The following is a 23600-nucleotide window of genomic DNA, read 5'->3' as shown; positions in this document are numbered from 1 at the left end:
AAGAGAACACCAGAATTTTGAAAATAGGAGACTAGGTGAATAATGTTTCCACTGAAAAGAACGGAGAAGTCATGTTTTTTGGGGTCATTTCAATCTTGGACATGCTGAACTTGTATGTTGGAATATCCAGATATTCATAGGTAGTTTGAGATGTAGGTCTGAAGATCAGATAAATGGGACATGTAGATTTGAAAGTCATTTGCACAGGGATCATTGCAGCAGCTGTGGGATTGAGTTCTTTGTTAATCTACCAAATTCAGCACTATGCTATGAACCACTTCACTGATAGTTTGTTGTTTCTAGGAATCAGCATATATGACTAGTATAGCATCTGGATGTCCAAGCGAAAGGCCTTATCCTTAAGCAACATAATTTTATCTTAAAAGTGGGCCTTGTTTCCGCAGCTGTGAGCAGGGAAATAGTCACAATTAAATTCATAATTGAAACATATTTCCAAGGAGAGTTTTGGTTTTGGGTTGGTTTGAATTTTGAGTTTTTTTAAGTTTTTTAAGCTGTTTCACAGATATTAATTAGTCTGTATCTTTAAACCCCAGGCTGTAGAGACCTGATTCATGATTAGGTCACTTAGTCACCATTGATTGAGCACCCACTGTGTACATGGTACAAATACCTAGGAATTAGAGGATTTATGTGATCCTTTTTTTCGGGAGATTCTGTTCTAATTGTATCTTACTCTTTTTTGTATTTTTTCAACCTTTGGTTTTGTTCTGATATTTCTTGCTGCCTTGTGGAATTATCGACTTTCACTTGGCCTATTTTAGTTCTCAGGGAATCTGCTAATTGGATAAGGTTTCCCACTTTTTTCCCCCAAGCTGTTCTGAAGAATATCCTTCTAATTCTTTCCTTAAGAACTTTTATTTCATTTTTTTTTATCTCTTGATTTATTTTTCTAGGTATTCATGTAGCACTTGTGGAAATTTAATTTCTTTCCTTTGAGTCACTGCTGGTCATTTCTACAAAGTTACTCTGTTCTTCTTTTGGGAGAATTTCTGGATTTGCAATAATTTTTGATACCAGTTGGTGTTTTCTTTGATTTATTCCTGTCTTCAGCTTTAGTTTCTGAATTGGAGATTTGTGCCAGGGCTAGACTCCAGTACGTATTACACTTTTGGGTAGAGTGCTTGCCTTTCTTGGTCTTGCCCTGGGTCTCCCCCGACTTCCTGTGCTGACCAGCTCATCCCAGGGTTAGACTATCCTAGATCTTTGAGGTTCATAGCACTGGAACTTCAGGGCTGTCTATTGTATCTTAGGTTTGAATGTTGGAGACCTCACAGGCCCAGGCCATACTAATCTGAGCACTACTGGGCATCCAGAGTGATCTCTGCTACATGCCAAAGGTCCCATTGTGGGCTTGGAACTGCTGGCTAACTTTTTGTGTAGTTCTGCTTTGTATAAAGTCACCATAGCTTCTCATTAGATTTTTTTGCCACTATTCCATCTTGTGAGAATTTCATGTTCTTGCCCGAGTAGGTATAGGAGAGCTGGGCAGCCTGTCTCTGCCCAGGCAGTCATTTTGGCCAGAAATCCTAGCTTTACTACTATTCCTTTTCAGAAACTCTGTGTTTTAGGCAAACTGGATTACCTGCCATTCCCCCAAATTGGCACTCCCTCTGCCCCACTTTGTGTTCATATTAGTCATCCCTCATTCCTTCTCATCTGGGCCCCAGTGGAGGTGCCACATCCTTTTAAAGCCTCTTCCACCTCCTCCTCCTCCCTTTAGTGCTCCTTTTCTTCTAGTATACTGAACTGCGTTGTAAAGCATTTGTTAAGGGCTCACGTTGCACCAGGTACTCTTAAGTAGGTTTGTGATGGGAGGATGTTTTTTTCTGATGTTCCACCATTATGGTGCCTTTGGCTTTCAGTTGGTGGAGGCAGTACTGTTGTGAATATTTTTGTTTCTTTCATATGTTACTTAGAGCTAAAAATAGGATGCAAAGATGATCTTCTTGGGTCACCTGTTGGAATCTTCCAGAATCTGAGAGCTGGTACTCCTAATGTTTTCTTTCATATCTGAAAAGAGCCATGCTTTCACCTTTAACTGTTATTGCATGGCCTGGGCCTCAGTTTCCTCCTCTGTAAAATGAGTAGATGATTTGCTAAGCTTCTACTAATCCTTACCTACAAATCTGTAAACATTGTCAAGGTATGTTACTTTAAAAAACAACAAAAAAATTTAACTTTCTCCTGCCCATCTTTGAAGTTCAATATTGAATGTATCTCACAGTTCTATTGCTTTTCATTGGATGGAGTCTGATGCAGCCCACTATGACTCCCCTTTGCAGTTGAACCATTAAAAGAAATAGTCTGCTTTGGTCTGACTGTGTGCCACTCTCTGGATCTCAGTTTCTACATCTGTTGACTGAAGTTGTTGGAGTAAATGCATTAAAAGCGTACATTTTCTCTATAAGATAGGGATCCTGCCCTGCCATCCTCACAGACTCATAAACAAATGTCCTCAGTAGGGACATAGAGAAGTACTGAATGACTTCAGTGTGCTTTTACAAAAATAAACCAGCTTCCAAGTCAGTCAATTTGTTGTAATGTTGGTACTGACAGAAAGGACTGATGCCTATGTTGGAAGCTAATTGTTTTTCTAGGCTCTTGTTTCTAATTATTATGTTTCATGGTGCTTGGATCAACGTGGGGTGTGTCTGTAAATAGCAACACCACATATATTGAGAAGGCATGTATTGAGCAGTATAACCTGTTCAAAACACAGCAAAAGATACAGAAGGAAGCAAAAGAAAAAAGGCACTTGGATAGCCAAAATAGATGTCACAAAGTTGCTTGTACTTTTTATTTATAGGAGAGGTCTTCTCTTGGTCTGTTTACTCTTAGTTTACACACATTTGTAATAAACTTGACAGTATGAATTCTAAGCCTAGGAAATATAAAGGGTGGTAGGTAAAGTCCTTTTAGTAGTCAGAACATTTTCACAGAAAGAAGTGAGTTACAGTTTCATGACAAAGAAGACAAGTGCTATAAGAACATAGGAACTAAATCCCCTGCCTTTAGTGGGTGGGTGGGAGCCTAGGAAGAATCACGTACATCTCAATAGGTATTGAGGACATTTTAACTCAGTATAATAATGAATATCCTCAGTGAATTCAGATCAGGAAAAAGGGTGTCCCAGAGTAGTGAAAGGAACAGAAAAATTTGCCTGCTGAGTCCATGTTAATGAACTTTGAAAACTGGAATAGGAGAGGTGCTGCAGGACTAGAGAAGGGCAAATGTCTTGATTTCAAAGGGGAAAAAAATCTGGTCTGTAGAATGTAGGCCAATGTTCATGACTTTGATTTTTGGCAACATTCAACATTCTCTTTGCAGAGGGGTGATCGAGCATTTAGAAAGGGAAAGCAGTGAGCCAATGTGACTTCATAAAGAACGTATCATTAAATTCATTCTCATCAAATATTTATTATGTTCTGCCAGGATAAGTTCATTTCTTTCTTACTTTTTTGAACAAAGTTACTAGATTGGGGAATGCCATACACCAGGGTTTTTTTGTGTCATAGATCCCTTTGGAAGTCTGGTGAAATCTGTGGATCCCTTCTCAGAATATTTTTAAATGTATAAAATTAAATACATAAAGGAAATAGATTTTATTTAGATACAATTATCAAAACATTTTTTATATAATTCTCAGAGTGGGATGGGGAGAGAACAAGTATTTATTAAGGACTTTTATGTGCCAGGCACTGAGCTAAGTGTTCTAAAAATATTATCTTGTTTGATCTTTTATTAAGAGCCACTGCCATAGACATGTTATGCATAAATTTGACCAAGGTTTTTGACAAAATCTCTTGTGCTAATTCTTGGGGGTAAGGTAGAGAGATGTGAGCTAGGTAATAGTATAATTAGGTAGATTTGGGCTGAGTGACTAGCAAGAAAAAAAAATTGTTTGTCCTTTGTTTTCAGAGAGGACCAATGAAGTCTCAGGGTGATGTCTTGATATGTGTGTGCTTTGTATTTAAGCAAGGCAGAATTGCAAAAGTCATCAGCTTCACTCTCACTTTGAGAGTCATCAAAGTCCAGTGGCAAGATAAGTCAGGAAGACTGACAATGAGCCTGGAGGCAGTGGATGACCTTGGTGTCTTTGATGTCTGACCAAGCTCTAAGTGCTCCACAGTGCCTGCTTCAGCCATCACAAATTGTTCTCATCTGCCCATTCTGCCAGGGGGAGTCTCCACCTGCTTGGGGTAGACATTCCCCTAACTCACTGATGGGTTTGGGGCCTGTCGGTTACCTTCAACCTGGTTTAGCCCATCTTCTGAGATGGTTTACTTGGGGTGTGGCTGCTGCACATGCTACAGCTTCCTGGAGCCACAGGTGAGAGTTAGGTGACAGGTGGACACCAAAGGTGGTTGAGTAGCCCTGAAAAGGGCCCAGGAAGTCCTTACACTAGAGGTGCTAGTGCTCTCTCTGGACACCCCAAGACACTAGCCTCTTGCTCCAAATCAGAGCAGTTTTCACTGGCTGTCCCTCATGCCTACAACTCTGCCTTCTCATCTCTGCCTCTTGGGTTCCCTGGCTTTCTTCAGGTTTCAACTAAAATCCAACCTTTGCTGGAAACCTTTTCCCATACTCCCTAATTTAATACTTTCCCTCTATGATTATCTCCAGTCTATCCTGTTAATATCTTTTTCGTACATACTTGTTTGCATATTGTCTTCCCCATTAGACTGTGAGCCCATTTGAGAGCAGGGACTGTTTTGTGTCCTTTTTAATATCTCCTTTCATTATATAGCACAATGCCTGGCATATAGTAGGCACTACTTGTTGACTTTATTTGCACACAAAGTCAATGCCAATTAATGTGTTGAGGTGGCCAAAAAACCTTTTTTTTTTTTTTTTTTTATACATTTGGCTTAGTTCTATACTCAACGTGTATTTGAGAAATGAGGTCTTTGTCAGCAAAACTTGCTGTAAAAATTGTTATATTACTCTATTGTCTATGGTACCTTTTATTCTTATTTTTTATATTAATTTTATTTATTTTTAGTGTTCTACAATCACTACCATAAAACTTAGATTTTTTTCCCCCCTACCTACCTCCCCCCACCCCCCCTCCCTCCCCGAGACAGCATACAATTCTATATAGGATCTACACATACATTTCTATTGAATACATTTTCCCTATAGTCATGCTGTGTAGAGGAACTAAAATAAATGGGAGAAATCATATAACAAACCAAAACATTAAATACTCACAAAAAAAAAAAAAAATGATCTGCTGCATTCTGTGATTGAATTCCATAGTTCTTTCTCTGGATGTGGAAGGCATTTTGCCTTAGAAGATTATTGGTAATTTTTTTTTTTATGTCCTTGCATTGCTATGAAGATCCAAGTCTACCAGAAAAAACTCTCTCACACTTTGGTTGTTGCTGTGCGCAGAGTTCTCCTGGTTCTGCTCCTTTCGCTCAGCATCAGATCACATAAGTCTTTCCAGGCCTCTCTGAAGTCTTCCTGTTCATCATTTCTTATAGTGCAATAGTACTCCATTATAAACCATAATTTATTCAGCCTTTCCCCAATAGATGGGCATCCCCTTGATTTCCAGTTCTTGGCCACTACAAAGAGTGCTGCTATAAATATTTTTGTACATATAGGACCCTTTCCCATTTTTACAATCTCTTGGGGATACAGTCCTAGAAGCAATACTGCTGGGTCAAAGGGTATGCACATTTTTGTAGCCCTTTGGGCATAGTTCCAAACCACTCTCCAGAACGGTTGGATCAGCTCACAGCTCCACCAACAATGTTATTCTTATTTTTTAAAAGCATTTCCACATTAATCATGTTGCGAAAGAAGAATCAGAACAAAAGGAAAAAACCATGAGAAAGAAAAAAGAACAAGAAAGAGAAAATAGTATGCTTCGATCTGCGTTCATACTCCATAGTTCTTTCTCAGGATGTGAATAGCATCTTCCATCTTGACTCTTTTGGAATTGTCTTAGGTCATTGTACTGCTGAGAAGAGCTAAGTCTATCAAAGTTAATCCTCACATAGTATTGCTGTTACTGTGTACAGTGTTCTCCTGGCTCTGCTCACTTCACTCAGCATCAGTTCATATAAATCTTTCCATGTTTTTCTGAAGTCCTCCTGTTCCATCATTTCTTGTAGCACAATAGTATTCCATTACATTTATATACCACAACTTGTTCAGCCATTCCCCAATTGATGGGCATCCCCTCAGTTTCCAATTCTTTGCTACCACAAAAAACTGCTAGAAATATTTTTGTACATGTGGATCATTTTTCCTGTTTTTATGATCTCTTTGGGATACAGACCTTGTAGTGGTATTGCTGGATCAAAGGGTATGATGCACAGGGATTATTTTTTTAGGGGAAGGGATTTACACATACATTCTTTTTTCTCTCTTTTTAAAAAAAAATTAATTTGTTTTCAGTTTTCAACAATCGCTTCCATAAATCTTAAATTTTCTCCCCCTTCTTCCCTCCTTCCTCCTTGAGATGGCATGCAATCTTATATGGGTTCTATACATACATTCTTTATAAGCACATTTTCACATTACTCTTGTTGCATAGAAGAATAAACTGAATGGGAGAAACCTGAGAAAAACCAAAGCAAACCAAAACACAGCACAGGAGAAAATAGTCTGCTTCATTCTATGTCCCAGTTCCATAGTTCTTTCTCTGGATGTGGATGGCATTTTGCCTCATGAGTTCTTTGGGAATGTTTTAGGTCCTTGCATTGCTGTGAAGGGCTAAGTCTATCAGAAACAGTCCTCACACGCTGTGGCTGTTACTGTGTACAATGCTCTCCTGGTTCTGCTTACTTCACTCAGCATCAGTTCATGTAAGTCTTTACAGGTTCTTCTGAAATCCTCCTGCTCATCATTTCTTATAGCACAATAGTATTCCATCACATTCGTATACCACAACTTGTTCAGCCATTCCCCAATTGATGGGCATCCCCTCAATTTCCAATTCTTTGCCACCACAAAAAGAACTGCTAGAAATATTTTTGTACATGTGGATTCTTTTCCCATTTTTATGATCTCTTTGGGATACAGACCTAGTAGTGGTATTGCTGGATCAAAGGATATGATGCACAGTTTTATAGTTCCAAATTGCTCTCCAGCAGAATGGTTGGATCAGTTCACAGCTCCATATGATACCTTTTAGTAGTAAAATGTAGTTTCCCTGTTTATCTCTTTCAATTAGGTTTACTTTTGCTTAGTCTGAGGTCATGACTGCTACCCCTCCTTTTTTTACTTCAGCTAATGTATAATAGACTCTGTTCCAGTCCTTCATTTCAACTTTGTGTGTATTTTTCTGTCACAAGTGAGTCACTTGTATGCAACATATTGTTGTATTCCGGTTTCCAATCCATTCTGCTATCCTTTTCTGTTCCATGGGTTGGCTTATTCATAGTTATGATCATTAACTCTGCCCATTTTCCTCTGTTTATCCTTCCCTCTCTTGATCTTGTCCTTTCTCAAAAGTCTACCTTGCTTCCAACCACTACTTCCCCAGTCTGCCCTCTCCCTTATCACCCCTCACCCCCAGCCCATATCTCTTATCCCCTTCCCCTTCTATCTCCTTGTTGGGTAAGAGAGATTTCTGTAAATAACTGAGTATGTGTAGGTATTCTTCCCTCTTTGAACTAACTGTGATGAGAGTGAGGTTCAAACACCCCCTATTTTCCCCTCTACTATAAATGCTTTTCCTTTATGTGAGAGAAAATTAACCCTATTCTATTTCTCCCTTCCCCCTTCTCCCAGCGCATCTCTCTTTCTCACCCCTACATTATTCTTTTTGTTGTCGATCACCCCAACATAATCGACTCACACTCCATGCTTTCTGCGTATGCATATTCCTAACTGCCCTAATAATTATAAAGTTCTTACGTGAGTTACATGTATTATCTTCCCATATAGAAATGTCAGCAGTTTAAGTCCATTGAGTCCTTTTTATGTTTCTCTTTAGTATTGTGTTTGAATTGTAGACCTTCTATTCAGTTCTGGTCTTTTTATCGGGAATGCTTGGAAGTATTTTATTTCATTAAATATCCATTGTTTTTCCCTTTGAAGGTTTATTGAATTGTTTTGCTGGGCAGGATATTTTTGGTCATATTCCTAGCTCTTTACCCTCTGGCATATCAGATTACCAGCCCTCTGCTCCTTTCAAGTGGAAGTCCCTAAATTGTGTCATTTTAACTGTCGCTCCATAGTATTTGAGTTGTTTCTTTCTGATTATTTGCAGTATTTTTTCCTTGACCTGGGAGTTCTGAAATTTGATTATAATATTCATTTTGAGATCTCTTTCAAGAAAGTGATTGGTGGATTCTTTCAATTTCTATTTTACCCTCTAGATCTAAGATTTTTGGGCAGTTTTCCTAGATAATTTTTTCAAATATAATGTCTAGCGTTTTTCTTTGATCATTGCTTTCAGGTTGTCTAATAATTTTTAAATTATCCCTCCTAGATCTATTTTCCTGGTGAATTGTTTTTTTCAGTGAGATATTTCGCATATTCTTTTATTTGTTTTCATTGTTTTGATTTTATTTTATTGTTTCTTGATGTCTCATGAATTCATTAGCTTCCACTTGCCCAATTCTAATTGTTAAGAAATCAGTGAGTGTTTTTTTCCATCTGGCCACCTCTGTTTTTTAAGGCATTCTTCTCTTCAGTGGATTTTTGTGTCTATTTTCCCATTTGGGCAATTATGTTTTTTTAAGGTGTTGTTTTCTTCAGTATTTTTTTGTGCTTCCTTTACTAATTTTTTGACTCTCTTTTCATGATTTCCTTGCATCACTCTCTTTCTTCCCGCCCCCCCCCTTCACCCCCAGTTTTTCTTCTGCCTCTCTTATTTGATGTTTAAAATTCTTTTTGAGCTCTTCCAGGAATTTTTTGTGCATTCTGTCAATTCATGTTTTTCTTTGAGGCTTTGCATGTAGCTATTTTTCTTTTGAGTTTGTGTCTTGATTGTCCCTGCCACCATAGTAACATTCTTTGGTCAGGTTCTTTTGGTTGTTGTTGTTTGCTCATTTTTCCTTAACAGAAAGTTAAAAGTCAGAAAATAGGTAGGAAAAATGTCCCAAGTTTCCGGTTTTTTTGTGCTACTGTTTTTAGTGCTTATTCTCGGGGCCTGTAAATTTTCAATTCTTCTAAGGTGGTTTGATATAAGGAGAGGTGTGGTCACTGCTATCTTAGCCTGTGCTCTTGTCTGTGAGGACCACAAGCACTCTTTTTTTGCCCTGGAACTGTGACCAGGATCCCTACTCCCTATGCCTGGAAGTGCTAGTGTGCTAGTGTTCCTCCTCACCCTGGGACTGTGACCCGGAAATAGGCAATGCAGCAGAGTCTTGTGCCCACTACCAGCAAAAGATCTCTTGTAATCTTCTTCTGACCAGTTGTCTGACCCTACCTTTACTATCTGCGGGCTGAGAGCTCCTGAAGCCACAATCACTGATGGAGCTCTGCCCCAGTGTCCTGCCATTAGCTCGAGGCACAGTCTGTGCTTCCCTGTGCTTCACTATCACCCCAGTGAGATAGATCTTTCTTGACAACTTTCCAAGTTGTCTTGGACTGGAAAGTCATTTCAAAGTTGGTTCTGCTGCTCTAGAATTTATTTTGAGGCATTATTTTAGAGTTGTTTGGAGGAGGATTTGGGAGGGTTCAGGCCAGTCTCTGCCTTTACTATTTTGGCTCTGCCTTCAATGTTGGCAATTTCATCTCTGGTGCCTATGTCTTTTTGAAAACCAGTCTGCCCTTCTGGTAATTCTTGTTTCCTGTGTTGCTGAAGCCCAGCTTGCAGAATCTTCAGCATAACCTTGTTGGCATGTGAAGTGAGTGCAGTGGTTTGATAATTTGAACATTTCCTTGGCATTGCCCTGCCTCAGGACTCATATATAAATGGATCTTTTCCAATCCATTGGCCACTGTTGAGTTTCCCAAATTTGTTGGTATATTGAGTGCAACACTTTTAACACTTTTTACCTTACCCCTCCCAATATAAATTGACGTTGGCTTTCTTGATTTTTCTTATAAAAGAAATTTCATCTTGTGACTGAATTTTCACTAGCTATCCCCCAGGCCTGGAATTCTCTTTCTCCTCATCTCTGCCTCCTACCTTCCCTGATTTCTTTTAAGCCCCAGCTAAAATTCCACCTTTTACAAGAAGCCTTTCCTAATCTCTTTTAATTTGAGTTTGTTTCCTCTGTTGATGATTTCCAACTTATCCTTTGTGTTTTTTACCTAGTTTTCATGTTGTCTTCCCTTTTCATATTAGACTTGATGCCTCTTAAGGGCAGAGATTATCTTTTGTCTTTCTCTGTATTCCTATGAGATTGTGATAAGACCTTAGCCTGAAAGGGCCAAGGTCTCACATTGCATCCTGGGCCATCTCCAGTCATCCTGATGAATATCAGACCACTGGACCTAGATGGCTCAGAAGAAAGTGAGGTTAGTGACCTTGTACAGCCCTCCCTCACTCAAATCAAAGTCATATCATCATCTTGAGCATGGTCCTCTTGGAGAATGAAGGACAAACACAACAACAACAGCTTAGTCCAATGCCTGGCACATAGTAGGTGCTTAGCAAATGGTTATTGATTGACTACCTAAGAGGCTACAGGAAGGGCAGGCACACTAATTTAATTAAAAAAAAATTTTTTTTTATATAATTAATTTATTTTTAGTTTTCAACATTTACTTCCAGAAGGTTTTGAGTTTTAAAATTGCCTCCCTTCTCCTCCCCCTTCTCCAAGACAGCATTCAATCTGATATAGGTTCTACCTTTGCATTCATATTAAACATATTTTCACATCGGTCATGATGTAAAGAAAAATTAGAACTAATGGGAGGAACCACAAGGAAGAAGAAACAAAACAATAAAAAAGAGCAAATCGTATACTTCCATCTGCATTCAGATCCCAAAGTCCTTTCTCCTCTTGTGAATAGCATTTTCCATTGTGAGTCTTTTGGAGTTGTTTTAGATCATTGCATTGCTGAGAAGAGCTAAGTCTATCAAAGTCAGTCGTCTCACAACGTGACTGTTACTGTATTCAGTGTTCTCCTGGTTCTGCTCATTTCTCTCAGTTCATGTAAGTCTTTTCAGGTTTTTCAGAAGTCCACCTGCTCATCATTTCTGATAGTATAGATTGGTATTCCATTGCATTCATGTACCAAAGTTTGTTCAGCCATTCCCCAGTTGATGGGTATCCCCTCAATTTCCAATTCTTTGCCATCACAAAAAGAGCTGCTATGAATATTTCTGTACATGTGGGTCCCTTTCCCTTTATGATCTCTTTGGGATACAGACCTAGAAATGATATTGCTGGATCAAAGGGTATGTACCTTTTTATAGCCCTTTGGGCATAGTTTCAAATTCTTCTGCAGCATTGTTGGATCAGTTCACAGCTCCACCAACAATGCATTAGTGTTCCAGTTTTCCCACATCTTCTCCAACATTTTCCTGTTTTGTCATGTTAGCCAATCTGATAGGTGTGATGTGGTGCCTCAAAGTTGTTTTGATTTGCATTTCTCTAATCAATAGTGATTTAGAGCATTTTTTTAATGTGGCTATAGATAGCCATGATATAGAAATTTTGATATCTTCATCTGAAAATTGCCTGTTCACATACTTTCATCATTTATCAATTGGGGGATAACTTGTATTCTTAATTTGACTGAGTTCTTTATATGTTTTAGAAAAGAGTCTTTTATCAGAAACATTGGCTTTAAAAATTGTTCCCCAGCTTTCTGTTTCCCTTCTATTCTTGGTTGTATTGACTTTATGCAAAGCTTTTCAATTTGATGTAACCAAAATCATCCATTTTGCATTTTATAATGTTCTCTATCTCTTGATTGGTCATTAATTCTTCCCTTCTCCATAGATCTGACATGTAAACTATTATTTGCTCTGCTAGTTTGCTTATAGTATCAGCCTTTACGTCTAAATCATATAGTCACTTTGACTTTATCTTAGTATAGGATGTAAGATGTTGATCTATGCTTAGTTTCTGCCATACTATTTTCTAGTTTTCACAGAAGTTTTTGTTAAATAGTGAGTTCTTATCCCTTCACAAGCTGGATTTGAATTTATCAAACATTAGATTACCGTAGTCAGTGAGTACTGTCTTGTGTACCTAATGTATTCCACTGATCCACCACTCTGTTTCTTAGCTAGTACCAAGTAGTTTTCACCATTGTTGTTTTATAATACAATTTAAGATCTGGTACAGCTGCACTAATGTAATTTTGATGGAGCTGTCCTATCATTTTGGAATATAATTTGGAACTATACAGAAAAAGATAGTAAACTGTACAAATCCTTTGACTCAGTAATACTACAATTAGTCCCATATGCCTAGGAGGTCAGAGATAGAAGGAAAAGTTTCATAGTTCCAAAAATATAGCATCACATTTTTTTGGTAATAAAAAACTCAAAATAGAGTGAGTTCCCAGTAATATAGAGTATTACTTGAATGTATCATAGTATATGAATATTTTTGCATTGGAATGTCACAAATACTAAGAATGCAGAGAAACTTGGGAAGGGATATGTGTGTGTGTGTGTGTGTGTGTGTGTGTGTGTGTGTGTGTGTGTGTGTGGTGTAAAGTGAATTAAGCAGAAGCATGGGAACAGTGACCATAATAATATAAACAAAAATGACATTAAAAGATATTATAGGAGTTTTAGATTCCAAAGAAAAGGACCAGAGCCAGAAAGAAACTTTGAACTCCAAACACTGGAATCAGTACAAACCTAGAACAGTTTCTATGTCAACAACTAGAAGTGACTGAATGTTGAAGACTTGTTTACATTTTATTAATTGGGTAGCTGAGACCTTCAGACCCCTACTGTCTTAAAGGGTCAGAGAGAATTAAAAAAGATAAACAAGATATGGGAATAGCTTTCTTTTGTTTTGATGATCTTAAGGAAAAAAACATGAGGGAGGAGCTTCTTTCTCCCAACTGGGATGTGTAAGAAGATAATGCAAATGTTTATGATGCAGTGGAGGAGAGAGCATCTAATGAACCTCACAAGCTCTAGCTGTGATCCCTAATGTCAGGAATCATGTCAGGAAGCGTTTTGAAAAAGAGATGGGCATAAAATTAAAATAGATTTTTGAAAAACCCCTTTTGAGTTTGATAGCTTGAAAATAAATAATAGACCAGCTATATTTAGAGTAATTTAAAAAATCTGATTTCAGCTGAACCATTATGAATGAGCACATTCTCTAAAAAAATCAGACAGTACAAAAACATTTCAGGACCTGAACATTACTGTGGTGTTCCGTCTATTAAAGCTTAAAACCATACTATAACTTTTGGGGCTCCATGCATGTTGTGGTTTTTGCCACAGGAAAAACAATAGGAGGAAAGGTGGAACTATCTAGAAGTATTCCTGATCTGCCCAGCCAGCACTTGGGGTCTGAGATTCAAATGCTGCTCCCCAGCCTCAGGGCTTTGGGCAGGGGCAGGGCTGCTGTTCAGTGTAAGATTAAGTTTAGGTGCTCAGGTGGGGGCAGGGCCGCCTGACGGCTCCGTTCCCTCAGGGAGTTTATGCAGAGACCTTCAACAATGGATCTGGGCTTGTGCCTGCTTGGGGAGCCCTGGTCTGCTCCCGCCTCTGCTGCTGCCTCCCGAGGGGGCCTGAGTTATGGGGGCTCCCCACTCCCCTCTTGACCCACTGAAGAGACCCTCTCACCGACCCTTGTCACCTGTGGGTGGAGGGACCCGCGTGGCTGCTGGAGATTCCGTCCCTGAAGCCTGCTCGGATCTGCTCCTTTCAGCACTGCGCCACCGAGGCAGGGTTGGGCTCTGCTCCGGGTCCGGGGCGCGAGGGACCTTTTGTGAGAGGTTTTCAGGCTCTCTGGAGCAGAAATATCGTCTGCTTCATTCTGTGGCTTCTGCTGCTCCAGAATTTGCCCGTGGTTCTTTTTTTTACAGGTATTTTATGGGCAGTGGGTTCGGAGGTAGCATATGTGCGTCTTTCTACTCCGCCATCTTGGCTCCGCCCCTCTAGAAGTATTCCTAAGAAAAAGGTATCATACCACCATGATGAAAGTGGCTTGGGAAATTGATTGTCTTCAGAAAGACTTTGAAAGATTTTTATTGATATATTTCTGGTATGTACAAAAGAAAGCTCAAACATCATATTGCTTGATATTTATTCTAATTTTACAGATTATGGAACAAGCTAAGACTGCACATTAGACTTTTGGGCAATTCAGATTTTTAGGAGGTTTTTTTTCCTTTCCGTTTTAAACTTACATTAAGCTTAGATTTGTCTGTCCATAACTTCTATGCCCTGCTTTTTATTCTGCCCTCTGGGTAAATTGAAAAACAAAAACTTGAGTAAACAAGTTTTTAACCATAAAATAAGCTATCTCTGTAAATGACATTTAAAAATATTTCCCTGCTCACCTTCCTCAAATATTGCAAAGGTCCTTCTGCAAAACTTTTCATGTTATGCAAACAGAATTGATTCAAAACCTTTCTAAAAAAAATTAATTATTTTTAATTTTCAATATTCACTTCCATAAGTTTTAAATTTTCTCTGCCTCCTTCCCTCCCCCTTCCCCAAAACAGCATGCAATCCGATATAGGCTATAGATAATGTAATATGAATCTTATTAAATGTATTTCCACATTAGTTGTATTTTGAAAGAAGAATCAGAACAGAAAGGAAAAACCATGACAAAGAAAAAAACAAAAAAGAGACAATAGTATGCTTCAATCTGCATTCCAACTCCATAGTTCTTTCTGTGGATATGGATAGCGTATTCTGTCTTGACTCTTTTGAAACTGTCTTAGCTCATTGTATTGCTGAAAAGAGCTAAGTATCAGAGTTTGTCATTGCACAGTGTTGCCATTACTGTGTACGATGTTCTCCTGGTTCTGCTCACTTCACTTGGTATCACCTTCATATAAGTCCATGTTTTTCTGAAATCACTTGCTCACCTTTATGGAACAATAGTATTCCATTACATCCATATACCACAACTTGTTCAGCCATTCCCCAATTGATTGTCATTCCCTCGATTTCCAATTCTTTGCCACTACAAAAGGAGCTACTATAAATATCAAATAGGAGATTGTTGAAATCTGGTAGTAACCTCTGTCCTTTTCCTTCCCAGTGTGAAGCAGTTGTCATAGACAAGATCCAGGCTTATTCACAGGGCCTTTTTGAAAAGAATTTTGTGTGTTCAAAACCTGCTCTTGCCTAGGTGACAGCAACTTGCCTTAATACTTTTTCCCCCATTTATTATAATATGCCGGGCACATCTGCTTTGAATAACTGCTTTTGAGAAGCTTGGGTAGCTGGGAAGATACCCGCTGTTCTGCACAATAAGCCCAAAGCTGTCTCCCACCAGTCACTTAATTATTAATCCCTACGGGTGTCCTGTGTCTGTTCACCTCCCTGCAGAACAGCTCCCAATGCATTAACTCCCAATTTCCAGGGAGTTCCTGACCTCAGTTTAACCTAGACAATTCTCTGTTTTCTTTATTTGAGTACTCATAAATAAACTAAGTAAAAGAGGAGGGGAAAGGAGCAGATAACTCCAAATTGAATTATTTAAAGCAGGATTTTCCGTTGGGACAAATGCTTGATTTGTCAGTTTCTAAAGCATATTGAGATTTTTGGCTCTTAAATCAAGCCCTTTTTAAAGTTATCTCTGATTTGTATAAGAAATTGGACCTGGTTTGTGTGAAATTCATCTAAATAAACAGATGCTATGTTTTGGGGACCATCTTGGTTTTTCTGGCAGACAAGTGAGTTGTAAGGCAGTTGCAGCCTTCCTCAGTCTTTGAGGCTTCCAGGGAAAGCACTAGTTTTCCAAAATCCTTTATTCAGAAATTCTTCAAATGTTTGAAGGGCTGTCATGGAAATGGGAATGTAACTTTAGAGGGCAGAACTAGGCCAATGGCATGGATGCTTCTGGAAAGTATTTCTTAACCTAGTCTAAGGAAGAACTTCCTAAGAATTTCAGAATTTGAGTTGTACAACAAGTGAATGGGTATTTCTTCTTTGTGAAGTAGTCAGCTCCCTGTCCTTGGAGGTATTGAAGCAGATGCTGGATGATAGTAGCAGTGCTTTATAGCTCACAAACCACTTTCAACACAATAAGTCACACTAGGTAGCTAGTATAAGTACCATCCCCATTATACAGATGAAGAAACCAAGGCTCAGCAGTTACAAAATCTAATACATGACAGAGTTTTGAGACTTAAAACTCCAGTCTTAGGACTTAACATTCAAGATTCTTTCCACTCTCCTCTTCACTTACCTGCCAGGGATGTCGTAAAGGGGATTCTTGTGTTCTAGTCTACTGAACTGGAATGTCTATTATGACTTGAAATTCTTAGGGTTCTATACACTTCTTGATCCTCTTAGGATCATAGCGTTGTGAGTCCAGCTCCCTCATTTTACAGATGAGGAAACTGCTGGCTAGAAGGGTAAAGTAACTTCCCTGAGGGGGTCATAGAGAGGGCATTAAGTAGTAAAAACTGGATTTGTATCAGATCCTCTTATTACAGATTCAGAGCTTGTTCTCTTGGGTGATCATTCTTTTTTCTTTATTTAAAGAGTGATCATATTGGGGCATGAACTCTGTTACTCTAAGATCATAGGATGTAGAGATGGAAGAAGGTCCCCTGGAGAACAGAGACTTTTCCCCTCTAGTTCCTTTTTTTTTTTTTAAATTTAATTTTTTCCTGATGAGAAAACATCTGTTTTCTCTCTTCTACCTTCCTTTCCTTGTCTCCCCCAGCTCCTCCCCACCCCCCAAAAAGAAAAACTGAAACCCTTGGCAACATACAAAAATAAATCTATATTATTTATATCTGTATCTATGTCTGTCTGCACCCTGAGTCCAGCTCATTGTGCTCACTTCACTCTGCATCATTTCATATATATTTTGTCAGGTTCCTCTGAAGCTATGTCCTTCATCATTTCTTACACCTGATAATATTCCATTACATTCATGTACCATACTTCTATAAGCCAGCAATATCATTTTTTTCCAAAGGGCCTAGTGAAATTCTCAGGCTTGCAAAGCAAAATTCATTTTCATTCACTTTAGTTAAAATATATGTATATTTATAGACATATGTATAGGGGAGCTAGGTGGTGCAGTAGAGAGAGCACACCAAGTCTGGAGTCAAGAAGACTCATCTCCTTGAGTTCAGATCCGGCTTTGGACACTTACCAGTTGGACCCTGGGCAAGTCACTTAACCTTATTTACCTCAGTTTCCTCATCTATAAAATGGGCTGGAGAAGGAAATGGAAAACCACTCCATTATCTTTGCCAGGAATATCCCATTGGGGTCATGAAGAGTTGGGCACAATTGAACAACAACAAAGAAAACAAAAAGACATACGTATATAAATATGTCCTCCACACTTACTGAGTAGAGTAAGTAATGTAGTGTGAAATGAAATAATGATAGTTTATTGTGGCTTTTTCCTTCCTTCCTCTCCAGTTCTAAATCAGAGCCTTTTTTTAACCATACCCATTTCTATTAATGGCACTTACCACTGTTTTCCCAGTCAGTTACATTTGAAACTTTGGAATTAATCTATGACTTTCCTTCTCTCTTCCACCCCCTCCCAGCCCCAAAATATCGTTTACTAGTTCCTGTCTATTTATTTTGGGGAAGTCTTTTACATCATCCCCTTTACTATTTTCATGGTCACCTCCATTTTGTAGGCTTTTATTTTTCCCTATCTAGATGATTGCAATGATATTTTAACTAGTCTCAGTTCTTCAATCTTAACCTGTCTGCTGCTGTTCCAGTAATCTGCCTAAAAATATTTTCTGTGTCCTTCCCCACCAGTCCTAAGATCATCTTCCCTTTTTACTTCTCTACTGTTGGGTACTGGCTTTCAGTAACCCAAGAGGTCTACATCTGGGCTTGTAAGATTTGTAGAATTTTCTTTCCTTTCATTGTAAATTACTATGAAACAGACACATCTTAGGCAGCCTGTCTGGTGCCTGGTTATGTTGTTTGCATTAGAATGTTAATATTTTTGGGTTTGTTGGGCTTGTCACAAATTAAGTCTAAGGATGTGTGAATACCATTCAAAAGAGTGTTCCAGTTAATTTGATTTTGTTCCATTGTTTATGTCTTGAGAGAGAGAGAGCTTTGTGGTCCCTGAAACTGATTAGATGTTTTTACTTTAATACTTTAAAGCATTGTAGTCCTAACTGTTTTGCTGACTCATGGTATGACCTTGCACAAGGGACTTACAGTCCCTAGAATGTCTAGTCTAGCTGTGACCCCTGCCCGAACAGGATTTCCTTCTACGATATTCCTGATTTGGGTTAGTTCAGTCTATACTTGAAGATTCTTTAGTCATGGGGAATTCACTACTTTTGAGATTGTCCGTTCCTCTTTTAGTTACTTCTGATTGTTAGGAAATTTTTCCAGTGTATTGAACTGACATCTGCCTCACTCTCACACCTGACCCCCAAGCCTGTCTAAACACATCTCTATAGCTTCTTCCATGCATATTTTGTAATTCTTGAGGGCAACTACTTCATCTTTCCGTCTTTGAGCCTTCTCTTCCCTAGGCTCAGTATACTTAGTTTTTTAACATGTTCTTTGTGGCTTGGTCTCCAATTCTATCACCCTGGTTGCCGTCTTCTGGATCTGGACATACTGTAGTTTGATTATATCTTTCTCAAGATGTGGTGGCTAGAATTGAATATAATACTTAAGATATGGTCTTGTTCCCTTTAGAATCTGTTTTCAGTATGATATTCCTAAAACGCAGGTTTGACCATGAAGTCATTCAGTTGGCTGTCCATGACTATGAATCATAGACCATGCCCTGTAGACTCCAGGCAAAACCCTTCTGGCTCCCTCTTGCCTCTCGGGTAAAATAGAGTCTTTGACATTTAAAGTCCTTTACAATCTGACTCCCACTTACCATTCCAGGCTGAATACACATTACTCTCCCTCATGAACTTTTTGTTTCACTGTTCCTTGTTCATGACATTCAATCTCCCAACTCCATGCCTTTGTATGTTCTAACTTCTATACCTATGCTGCTTGCTCTCTCTTCTCATTTTTATGCCTTAGAAGCTCTTGTTCCCTTCAGGAGTCAACTTAATGTTACCTTAATGTCACCTCCTCCAAGAGGCCTTTCCTAATCCTCCCAGCTGGTAGTATCCCCAGAAGTTACCTTACTTCTTTGAATATATTATTTATTTATTCATTTCTCTGTGTTCAGGTTGCTTTCCCTGGTAACATGTAAATTTCTCAAGGCCAAATGTTATTTAAAATTTTTTTTGATAGTTAATTTATTTTAATTTTCAACATTCACTTCCATACGATTTTGAGTTTCAAATTTTCTCCCTCTCTTCCTTCCTCCCCAAGACAGTGTGCAAGCTGATATAGGCTGTACGTATGCATTCATATTAAAGATATTTTCACATTTGTCATGAGGTAAAGAAGAATTAGTACTAATGGGAGGAACTGGGAGAAAGAAGGAACAAAACAAAACAACGAAAGGAGAGGAGAGCCAATAGCGTGCTTCCATCCGCGTTTAGACTCCATAGTTCTTTCTCTGGATGTGGATGCATTTTTCATCATGAGTTTTGGAGTTGTCTTAGATCTTTGCATTGCTGAGAAGAGCTGAGAATATCAAAGTCAGCTAAGGACTATTTTCATTTTTTATATCACAAGCACCCGGTATAGCACTTGGCACTATCTGCTTATTGATTGACCAAAGTTGGTCAATCAGTATAACTGTTACTTGCTTCATTCTAGATAATACATTTTTATATGAGGCCTATGTTATGTGACTTTAGCCAAACTTCTTTCCGTCTCTTGGGTCTTAGTTTTCTTCTCTATCAAATTTGACAGTTCGATTGGATGGTATTTAAGGTTCATTTCAGCTCTGGAGTTTTTGTGCTTTTTTTCCTCCTCGAGAGAGACTTAATGCAAGTTTATAGGAAGCAGTATTCTGAGACCATGCTCTGTAATGGTTTCTAAACATGTGGGTGGTTGTATTTTTTTTTTCCAGTTTTCTTGTAATTGCAATGTTCATTTACTCAGGCTTGTGAGCAGAGGGAGGCTTTGTATGGATGGTAATTCTTTAAATGACAAGAGGCTTATGGTTCATAGTAGCTTGGAACTCTTCTACATTTCTTGGTAGACTGGGTCCAAGTGAGATGTTTGCAAATAGCTAGGAAATGTAACTTGGTAAATGGCTACATACCCTAGTTCATTGCTTTTTTTGTTTAGTAAATAGTTGTTGAATTGAACTGTAATCTCTCCAGAGATGACAAGCATATCAAAGGTAGTGAGCAGAGTGCTGGTTATCCTTTTCCAAGGGCTTTCATATAGAACCTATCATTTGAACCTTACAGTGGCCCTCTGGGAGGTAGACAGGACTTGAGTAGTTATCCTGATGTTAGAGAGGGGAAGTAACAAGTAGAATGAGGAGCAACTGAAGAAATTGAAGCTGTATTTAGCTTGGAGAGGAGAAATCTTAGGGGGACATGATAACTCTCTTCCCCTTTTTAAAGGGCTCTTCATTTGAGAAAAGTGGGTTAAAGTTACACAGAGATGTCAAGGGAAGCCTAATAATTTGAGCAGTACCCAAGTAGAACGAATTGCCTACGTATGTAGTAGGTTCTCCTTGGAAGATCTATAAAGAAAGGCTGAATCATTGATCCCTCACCAGATATTTCCTGAGGGCATTTTTGTTCAGTTACAGGTTAGATTAGGTGGTTTGGGATTCTGAATTAGTGGCAAGATTTAGGATTAGAACCTATGTCTTCTGACTGCCAGACCAAGACTCTTTCTACCAGGACTGCATCTTTAATCCCATCATGTAGAAAGCAGTTTTCTGGAACTCATTGTGAGTTTGTGCATTAGCACACATTTCTTTTATAAAAAATAATTTTCTAGGAGGGCGGAGCCAAGATGACAGAATAACAACACAGACTTTCTAGAGTGCTCCCCACAAGCACAGCCAAATGCCTGTAGAAAATGGTTCTAAATAAACTCTGGAGCTGTAGGAACCACAGAGTGATGGAGTGAAGCAAATCTCCAGCCCAAGACAGCCTGGAATGTCACCGGGAAGTATTTATCACGCCATGCTGGGAGCAGACCGTGGTCCAGCGTGGGCCATGCTGGCACAGATGGGACCTGAGCATGCCTTGGGAGGGACTGAATCTCAGGCATCTGTGGCAGTTTCCAATTTGATGACCCCAAACACTTAGGACAAATTGGAAGGTCAGTGGAAAAAAACTGTGGGACCAGTGTGAGAGAGTAGAGTGGTCTGGCCCCAGCCCCTAGAGGGGAGAGGGGCGTGGAGGAACCCACAGCAGCAACAGGGGCAGTTGCAGCCACTGTTTCTGGAGCTCTACACCCACAGATTGTGGGGAAATCGAGCGACTGACAGTATACCCTCCACCCCCACTGGAAGCAGAGAACTACCTTGACAAAAAGCTCAAAAGTCAAGTTAAATGGCTGGGGAAATGACCAAAAATTGGAAAAAGAATCAGACTGTAGATTCTTACTTTGATGACAAGGAAGATCAAAGTATACAAACAGAAGACAACAAAGCCAAAGCTCCTCCATCCAAAGTCTCCAAGAAAAATATGAATTGGTCTCAGGCCATGGAAGAGCCAGAAAAGGATTTTGAAAATCAAATAAGAGAAGTAGGGCAAAAATTGGGAAGAGAAATGAGAGTGATGCAAGAAAATTATGAAAAGTGAGTCAACTGCTTGCTAAAGGAGACCCAAAAAAATGCTGACGAAAATAACACTTTAAAAAATAGACTAACCCAAATGGCAAAAGAAATGCAAAAAGCCAATGAGGAGAAGAATGCCCTAAAAAGCAGAACTGGCCAGATGGAAAAGGAGATCCAAAAGCTCACTGAAGAAAATAATTTCTTAAAGATTAGAATGAAGCAGAGGGAAGCTAATGACTTCATTAGTTTGTATTTCATTGTTAAGTCTTCATTTGGAACTTTATCTTGTTTGTGGTCCTTAAACCTAATGTTGTCATCTGCAAAGTATATATTAATGTTTTGCCTTTTAAAAGTTTGTAATATCTGTGTCCTAATATATGATTAATTTTTGTAAAACTTTCATGTGGTGCTGAGAACTGTATGTATTCTTTTACAGTTCCATCTAGAATACTCCATAAGCCTTTTAGTTCTAGTTTCTCCAGTAATTTGTTCAGTTCATATTTTCCTTCCTATTTATCTGTTAAACTTATCCAAAATTGAGAGGAGGGATGTTAAGTTATCCTGTCACTATTATGTTACTGTCAGTGTCTTCTTTTAGCTTAGTAAATGTTTCCTTTTTGGATTTGGATACTAAAGCATTTGCAGTACATAAGTTCAAGGTTCCTGTCTCCCTTCACAGAACATCTTTTCTTCCATTGGGGTGTATTCATCAGGAACCCTTTTCTACCACCAGAGTGAGGTCTTCCTCCTTCCCCTTCTCCTCTTTTCAGTACTTTCTCACATCATTCTCATCCTCTTCCTTGCACACTTTTCTCTTCTGGAGAGGCTCTAAGGTCTGCCTCCTTAGTGCTGGCCCTCTATTTGAACTGGGCACATCAAACATTCCCCTCTTTCTCTTTCTCTCTCTTCCTCTTCTCCCCTTTAATGCATATTAACAGGTATATAGTCCCGCAGAAAACAAAAACCAACCAAAAAATTTGCTTCATCTGTATGCAGGATGTGTCCAGATTCTGTTCATAATGCCCCCTGCCTCCCTCTGCATGACTAATAGCTTTCACACCCTGTCTCCTTGCTTTTATTTAGATAAGACTCTTCTTACTGTCACTGTGCTGCTATTGCTGTCCTTGGCTGCTGCATTTCTATTGTCTGGGGTGTTTGAGAAACAGATGATCTCTGCAATTTGGGTTTTCTTTTAATCAGTGTCTCCATTGGCTCTTTAATCGAATTTTAACACCAGAATGCTTTGAAATAATTTCTTACTTTTAGCTGTTCTAGGTTAGTACTTTTCATTCCAGGCTTTTTCTTTGAAGACAGAAGCTGCTTTCCATAGTCTTGGGTTAGAGCAATTCTGAGGCTGGTTCCAGACCATGTCTTGTTCTGGTAGGGAAGATAAACTTGAGCCTGGGTGTGGTAAGACAGAGCTTTCCTGTAGCCAGTTGAGCCAAGGATAATGGCCACTACAACCTTATATGTTAGGAGATATCCCTGTGCTTTAGGCCACAATAAATTGGAGTGCTCTTTTCTACCTTTGAACTTGAAGGTTTGTTTTATCTTGAAAATGATGGAATCTCAGACTTTAGGTAAGCCTTTTGAATTCACTTACTCTCATTTCCCTCCCAGTGTAGGGAAGCCCCCAGCAGTGTCCCAGATAGTACTGCTGTCTCATATGGCAGTGCTTCAGATAAGTGTAAAAAAAAATCCTAGCCCCTCTAAAGTGTTATCCTTTCTTTGAGGAGTGCTACAGCTCATCATTTTTTGCCTCTGTTAGCCCTAGCACCTTTTCCTTGTCCCCTTGCCTCCACGTGTTTTGGCATTGCTCATTTTCCTTCCCTGAGAAATAACTGCGGCAGATTGAGTTATAGCTGTTAATATGATCACCAGTTAAACTTCTGTGTA

At 39.0% G+C, this 23600-nt stretch overlaps 1 protein-coding gene across 3 annotated transcripts in view; it reads left to right on the top strand.

Annotated features, from left to right (window-relative positions):
- Positions 1-23600, top strand: part of CD99L2 (CD99 molecule like 2) — a 123673-nt gene that overhangs the window by 32122 nt on the left and 67951 nt on the right. The gene's annotated exons all lie outside the window — the stretch shown is intronic.

The sequence above is a fragment of the Notamacropus eugenii genome, chromosome X (genome assembly GCF_028372415.1).
Source record: "Notamacropus eugenii isolate mMacEug1 chromosome X, mMacEug1.pri_v2, whole genome shotgun sequence".
NCBI lineage: Eukaryota > Metazoa > Chordata > Mammalia > Diprotodontia > Macropodidae > Notamacropus > Notamacropus eugenii.
The sequence above is the reverse complement of the archived record's forward strand: the minus strand, read 5'-3'. Positions and strand labels throughout refer to the sequence as shown.